This window comes from Heptranchias perlo, unplaced genomic scaffold (genome assembly GCF_035084215.1).
Source record: "Heptranchias perlo isolate sHepPer1 unplaced genomic scaffold, sHepPer1.hap1 HAP1_SCAFFOLD_50, whole genome shotgun sequence".
NCBI classification, from domain to species: Eukaryota; Metazoa; Chordata; class Chondrichthyes; order Hexanchiformes; family Hexanchidae; genus Heptranchias; species Heptranchias perlo.
In genome coordinates this window covers 2544236-2552153 of record NW_027139516.1, presented here as the reverse complement: position 1 = coordinate 2552153, position 7918 = coordinate 2544236, and the positions used below count along the sequence as shown (strand labels likewise).

At 44.5% G+C, this 7918-nt stretch overlaps 1 non-coding gene across 1 annotated transcript; it reads left to right on the top strand.

Annotated features, from left to right (window-relative positions):
- Positions 1 to 4076: 4076 nt before the first annotated feature.
- Positions 4077 to 4149, top strand: trnag-ccc (transfer RNA glycine (anticodon CCC)). Its single transcript has one exon. It is a non-coding gene; the product is annotated as a tRNA-Gly (tRNA).
- The last annotated feature ends 3769 nt before the right edge of the window (positions 4150 to 7918 follow it).

Here is a 7918-nt window from a genome sequence, read left to right as displayed (position 1 = left end):
TTATGTTGGGGCAGATGTTTTTTTCATCTGTGAAAGAGCCGGTCCTGTTAAATTTAACACAAATTCGTGGTCTCACGAGCACTGAACATTTTAAACCGAGCCCTTCAAAATACAGTGTGTAAAATGAGAAGGGATAAAAAGTTCATCGCACAAAAGAAATGATTTCAAACTTCCCTCAGTCGCCTTTCTGCAAAATAACGTTATCGGTTAATTAATGGTGATGAAAACAATGATCGTTTTTTTTTCTTGCCACCGCCTTTCAATTAGTTCATGCGACTAATATAACAAGTGTTCAAAAGTTGCTTTTCTGACCGGGAATCGAACCGGAGCCGCGGCACCCTCTGAAGAGCAAGCACTATTCGGCACTGGATCGAACGAGTGGGCTGGAACCCTTCAAATGTTGCACTGATATCAGGATAAGCGGAAACACTGATACATTGGGAATGAAGCCTCACCAACAGAGGAGCTGCTTTTTCAAGCTAAGAAATACAGCTGATTTTAAATCAGCAAAATTTCACTTCATTAAAGTAGACAAAAAGGCAACTATCTCTGAACTGTCGCCGCTATCTGAAAAACACAGACATTTTATTGATCGGGGAATAATGATCTTGTTCAAACTGTACAAGTTAAAAATCATTTCGAATCTTTGAAAAATAACAATCTGATTTCAAGCATTCTCCAACCAAACAAAATCACCAAGCATTCCCAGGATATTGGGAGATTATGTGAGTGGGTAAAACTGTGGTAAATGGAGTTCAATGTGGGGAAATGTGAGGTCATCCACTTCGGATCTAAGAAAGATAGATCAGAGAATTTTCTAAATGGTGAGGAGCTCGGAACTGTGGAGGAGCAGAGAGATTTAGGGTCCAAGTACAGAAATCATTAAAAGCTAGTGCTCAGTTACAAAAATAATTAAAAAGGCTAATAGAATGTTGGCCTTTATTTCTCGAGGGCTGGAAAATAAAGGGGTGGAAGTTATGTTCCAGCTGTACAGAGCTCTGGTTAGAGCCCATCTGGAGAACTGCATTCAGTTCTGGGCACTGCACCTCAGGAAGGATATATTGGCCTTGGAAGGAATGCAGCACAGATTCACCAGAATTATAGGCGGGCTAGAAGGGTTATATTATGAGGACAGGTTGAATAGACTAGGCTTTATTCCCCTGAATATAGAAGATTAAGGGGTGATCTAATTGAGGTGTTTAAGATGATTAAAGGAGTTGATAGGGTAGATGGAGAGAAACTACTTCCTCTGGTGTGGAATCCAGAACAAGGGGGAATAACCTTAAAATTAGAGCTCGGCCGTTCAGGGTTGATGTCAGGAAGCACTTCATTCTGTTGAGGCCTGGGGTGAATACGAAATTTCAAAACGAAGATTGCAGATTTTTGTTAGGCATGGGTATTAATAATTAAGGAACCAAGGCGGGTAGATGGAGTTAAGATACAGATCAGCCATGATCGAATTGAATGGCGGAACAGGTTGAGGAGCTGAATTGTCTAATCCAGTTCCTGTGTAACAGGCTCGTGTGGCTGAATGGACTCATCTTGTTCCTGCATTAACATGCTCGAGGGGCTGAATGGACTCCTCTTGTTCCGATGTAACATGCGCGAGGGGCTGAATGGCATCCAGATCCTTTATAACAGTCTCGAAGGGCTGAATGGCCTCCTCCTGTTCCAGTGCAACAAGCTCGAGGGGCTTAATGGCCGAATCCTATTCCAGTGTAATAGGCTCGCGGTGCTGAATGGCCTTCAGTTCCCGTATAACACGCTCGAGGGGCTGAATGGCCTGCTGCTGTTCCTATGTAACAGGCTTGAGGGGCTGATTGGCCTCCAGGTCTGATGTTTCGGGCTCGAGGGGCTGAATTGCCTTCAATTCCCGTATAACACGCTCGAGGGGCTGAATGGTCTGCTGCTGTTCCTGTGTAACAGGCTTGAGGTGCTGATTGGCTAACAGATCTAGTCTAAGGTGCTCGAGGGGCTGAATGGCCTCCTCCTGTTGCTATCTTACAGGCTTGAAGGGTTGATTGGCGTCTAGTTCCTATATAACAGGCTCGAAGGGCTGAATGGCCTTCAGTTCCCAGATAACAGGCTCGAAAGGCTAAATGGCCTCCTCCTTTTGATATTTGACAGGCTTGAGGGGTTGATTGGCCTCAAGTTCCTGTATAACAGGCTCGGAGGGCTGAATGGCCTCCTCCTGATTCTATGTAACAGGCTTGAGGGGATGATCGGCCTCCAGTAACGATGTAACGGGCTTGAGGGGCTGAATGGCCTCCTCCTTTTTCTGTGTAACTGCCTTCAGAGGCTGAATGGCCTTCAGTTCCCATATTAAAGGCTTGAGGAGCTCAATGGCCTCCTTCTGTTCCTGTCGAACAGCCGTGAAGGACTTGCGGCCAATTTGTCCAAGATGTCGGGCGAACTTGCCACCATTTTATCTAAAAATTAGAGCCGAACCTTTCAGGAGCGAGATTAGAAAACATTTCTACACACAAAGGGTGGTAGAAGTTTGGAACTCTCTTCCGCAAATGGCAATTGATACCAGCTCAATTGCTAAATTTAGATCTGAGATAGTTAGCTTTTTGTCAATCAAAGGTATTAAGGTATATGGGCCAAAGGCGGGTATATGGAGTTAGATCACAGATCAGCCATGATCTTATCAAATGGCGGAGCAGGAACGAGGGGCTGAACGTCCTACTCCTGTTCCTATGTTCCTATGATATTATTTATATGGAATTCCGACAGGCATTTGATAAGGTTCCACACAAGAGACTGTTGGCAAAAATGAAAGCGCATGGAACTTGAGGCAATGTATTGGCATGGGTAGAGAATTGGTTAGGAGATAGTAGACAGAGAGTAGGGATAATGGGTACATACTCCAATTGGCAGGATGCGACTAGTGGTGTCTCCCAGGGATCTGTAACTGGGGTCTCAGCTTGTCACCATATTTATCAATGACTTAGATGAAGGAACAGAGAGTCGTATATCCAAGTTTGCTGATGAGACTCAGTTAGGTGGTACAGTGAGTAGTGTGGATGCGAGTGGAAAGTTGCAAAGGGACATTGATAAATTTAGTGAGTGGGCAGAACTATGGCAGATGGAGTTCAATGTGGGGTAATCCACTTTGGACCTATGGTCAGGGTATTTTCCAAATGGTAAGAAGCTCGGAACTGTGGAGAAGCAGAGAGAATTAACGGTTCATTTACATAAATCAGTAAAAGCTAACGGACGGGTCCAAAAATAATTTAAAAGGCGAACGGAGTGTTAGCCCTTATCTCAGGGGGCTGGAATATAAAGAAGTGGAAGTTATGTTCCAGTTATATAAAGCTCTGGTTAGACTGCGTCTGGAGTAACTGCGTTCAGTTTTGGACACTGCACCTCAGGAAGGATAGATTGGCCTTGGAGGGAGTGCAGAGCAGATTCACCAGAATGTTACCGCGGTTAAAAAGGTTAAACTATGAGGACAGGCTGCATGGACTGGGCTCGTATTCCCTCGAGTACCGAAGATTGAGGGGCGGTCTGAGCGAGGTGTTTAACATGTTTAAATGAGTCGATAGAATAAAGAGAGAGAGAATCAATTTCCTCTGGGGAATCAAGAACGAGGGGGACAGAACCTTAAAATTAGAACCATGCCATTCAGGTTCGAAATCAGGAAGCACTTTTTTACACAATGGGCAGTAGAAGTCTGGAACTCTGTCCCCCAAAAGGCTGTGGATGCTGGGAGTCAATTGAAGCTTTCAAGACTGAGATCGATAGATTTTTGTTGGGTGAGGGTATCGAGAGATAGGGAGCAAAGACGGGTAAATGGATTTGCGGTTCAGATGATCTCTGATCTAATTGAAGGGTGGAACAGGTTCAAGGGGCGAAATGTCCTCCTCCTGTTCCCAATGGAAATGTTGAGAATATGCTTTGTTGATGCTGTGATGCCAGGTCCCACACCTGTCAAAACAAGGCCACATTTGGGAGTTTAATAACTTTGAAATGAACATTTTTCTTTTGTGACTTGTGCAACTTCGATCAATTGAACAGTTATGAAAGAGAATCAATGCCGTCATTCTAATTTCTGGCTGACCACCAAAGCAAAGGTTTCCGTAGTGTAGTGGTTATCACGTTCGCCTCCCACGCGAAAGGTCCCCGGTTCGATCCTGGGTGGAAACATTATGTTGGGGCAGATGTTTTTTTCATCTGTGAAAGAGCCGGTCCTGTTAAATTTAACACAAATTCGTGGTCTCACGAGCACTGAACATTTTAAACCGAGCCCTTCAAAATACAGTGTGTAAAATGAGAAGGGATAAAAAGTTCATCGCACAAAAGAAATGATTTCAAACTTCCCTCAGTCGCCTTTCTGCAAAATAACGTTATCGGTTAATTAATGGTGATGAAAACAATGATCGTTTTTTTTTTCTTACCACAGCCTTTCAATTAGTTCATGCGACTAATATAACAAGTGTTCAAAAGTTGCTTTTCTGACCGGGAATCGAACCGGAGCCGCGGCACCCTCTGAAGAGCAAGCACTATTCGGCACTGGATCGAACGAGTGGGCTGGAACCCTTCAAATGTTGCACTGATATCAGGATAAGCGGAAACACTGATACATTGGGAATGAAGTATCACCAACAGAGGAGCTGCTTTTTCAAGCTAAGAAATACAGCTGATTTTAAATCAGCAAAATTTCACTTCATTAAAGTAGACAAAAAGGCAACTATCTCTGAACTGTCGCCGCTATCTGAAAAACACAGACATTTTATTGATCGGGGAATAATGATCTTGTTCAAACTGTACAAGTTAAAAATCATTTCGAATCTTTGAAAAATAACAATCTGATTTCAAGCATTCTCCAACCAAACAAAATCACCAAGCATTCCCAGGATATTGGGAGATTATGTGAGTGGGTAAAACTGTGGTAAATGGAGTTCAATGTGGGGAAATGTGAGGTCATCCACTTCGGATCTAAGAAAGATAGATCAGAGAATTTTCTAAATGGTGAGGAGCTCGGAACTGTGGAGGAGCAGAGAGATTTAGGGTCCAAGTACAGAAATCATTAAAAGCTAGTGGACAGTTACAAAAATAATTAAAAAGGCTAATAGAATGTTGGCCTTTATTTCTCGAGGGCTGGAAAATAAAGGGGTGGAAGTTATGTTCCAGCTGCACAGAGCTCTGGTTAGAGCCCATCTGGAGAACTGCATTCAGTTCTGGGCACTGCACCTCAGGAAGGATATATTGGCCTTGGAAGGAATGCAGCACAGATTCACCAGAATTATAGGCGGGCTAGAAGGGTTATATTATGAGGACAGGTTGAATAGACTAGGCTTTATTCCCCTGAATATAGAAGATTAAGGGGTGATCTAATTGAGGTGTTTAAGATGATTAAAGGAGTTGATAGGGTAGATGGAGAGAAACTACTTCCTCTGGTGTGGAATCCAGAACAAGGGGGAATAACCTTAAAACTAGAGCTCGGCCGTTCAGGGTTGATGTCAGGAAGCACTTCATTCTGTTGAGGCCTGGGGTGAATACGAAATTTCAAAACGAAGATTGCAGATTTTTGTTAGGCATGGGTATTAATAATTCAGGAAACAAGGCGGGTAGATGGAGTTAAGATACAGATCAGCCATGATCGAATTGAATGGCGGAACAGGTTGAGGAGCTGAATTGTCTAATCCTGTTCCTGTGTAACAGGCTCGTGTGGCTGAATGGGCTCATCTTGTTCCTGCATTAACATGCTCGAGGGGCTGAATGGACTCCTCTTGTTCCTATGTAACATGCGCGAGGGGCTGAATGGCATCCAGATCCTTTATAACAGTCTCGAAGGGCTGAATGGCCTCCTCCTGTTCCAGTGCAACAAGCTCGAGGGGCTTAATGGCCGAATCCTATTCCAGTGTAATAGGCTCGCGGTGCTGAATGGCCTTCAGTTCCCGTATAACACGGTCGAGGGGCTGAATGGCCTGCTGCTGTTCCTATGTAACAGGCTTGAGGGGCTGATTGGCCTCCAGATCTGATGTTTCGGTCTCGAGGGGCTGAATTGCCTTCAATTCCCGTATAACACGCTCGAGGGGCTGAATGGTCTGCTGCTGTTCCTGTGTAATAGGCTTGAGGTGCTGATTGGCTAACAGATCTAGTCTAAGGTGCTCGAGGGGCTGAATGGCCTCCTCCTGTTGCTATCTTACAGGCTTGAAGGGTTGATTGGCGTCTAGTTCCTATATAACAGGCTCGAAGGGCTGAATGGCCTTCAGTTCCCAGATAACAGGCTCGAAAGGCTAAATGGCCTCCTCCTTTTGATATTTGACAGGCTTGAGGGGTTGATTGGCCTCAAGTTCCTGTATAACAGGCTCGGAGGGCTGAATGGCCTCCTCCTGATTCTATGTAACAGGCTTGAGGGGATGATCGGCCTCCAGTAACGATGTAACGGGCTTGAGGGGCTGAATGGCCTCCTCCTTTTCCTGTGTAACAGCCTTCAGAGGCTGAATGGCCTTCAGTTCCCATATTAAAGGCTTGAGGAGCTCAATGGCCTCCTTCTGTTCCTGTCGAACAGCCGTGAAGGACTTGCTGCCATTTTGTCCAAGATGTCCGGCGAACTTGCCACCATTTTGTCTAAAAATTAGAGCCGGACCTTTCAGGAGCGAGATTAGAAAACATTTCTGCACACAAAGGGTGGTAGAAGTTTGGAACTCTCTTCCGCAAACGGCAATTGATACTGGCTCAATTGCTAAATTTAGATCTGAGATGGATAGCTTTTTGGCAATCAAAGGTATTAAGGGATATGGACCAAAGGCGGGTTTATGGAGTTGGATCACAGATCAGCCATGATCTTATCAAATGGCAGAGCAGGAACGAGGGGCTGAATGGCCTGCTCCTGTTCCTATGTTCCTATGATATTATTTATATGGAATTCCGGCAGGCATTTGATAAGGTTCCAAACAAGAGACTGTTGGCAAAAATGAAAGCGCATGGAACTTGAGGCAATGTATTGACAGGGGTCGAGAATTCCTCAGGAGATAGGAGACAGAGAGTAGGGATAATGGGTACAAACTCCAATTGGCAGGATGCGACTAGTGGTGTCCCCCAGGGATCTGTAACTGGGGTCTCTGCTTGTTACCATATTTATGAATGACTTAGATGAAAGAACAGAGAGTGGTGTATCCAAGTTTGCTGATGACACTAAGTTAGGTGGTACAGTAAGTAGTGTGGATGCGAGTGGAAAGTTGAAAAGGGACATTAATCGATCAAGTGAGTGGGCAAAACTCTGGCAGATGGAGTTCAGTGTGGGGTAATCCACTTTGGACCTATGGTCAGGGTATTTTCCAAATGGTAAGAAGCTCGGAACTGTGGAGAAGCAGAGAGAATTAACTGTTCATTTACATAAATCAGTAAAAGCTAACGGACGGATACAAAAATAATTTAAAAGGCGAACGGAATGTTCGCCTTTATCTGAGGGGGCTGGAATATTACGAAGTGGAAGTTTTATTACAGTTATGTAAAGCTCTGGTTAGACTGCGTCTGGAGTAACTGCGTTCAGTTTTGGACACTGCACCTCAGGAAGGATAGATTGGCCTTGGAGGGGGTGCAGAGCAGATTCACCAGAATGTTACCGGGGCTAAAAAGGTTAAATTATGAGGACAGGCTGCATGGACTGGGCTCGTATTCCCTCGAGTATAGAAGATTGAGGGGCGGCCTGAGCGAGGTGTTTAACATGTTTAAATGAGTCGATAGAATAGAGAGAGAGAGAATCAATTTCATCTGCGGAATCAAGAACGAGGGGGACATACCCTTAAAATTAGAACCATGCCATTCAGGTTCGAAATCAGGAAGCACTTTTTTACACAATGGGCAGTAGAAGTCTGGAACTCTGTCCCCCAAAAGACTGTGGATGTTGGGGGTCAATTGAAGCTTTCAAGACTGAGATCGATAGATTTTTGTTGGGTGAGGGTAT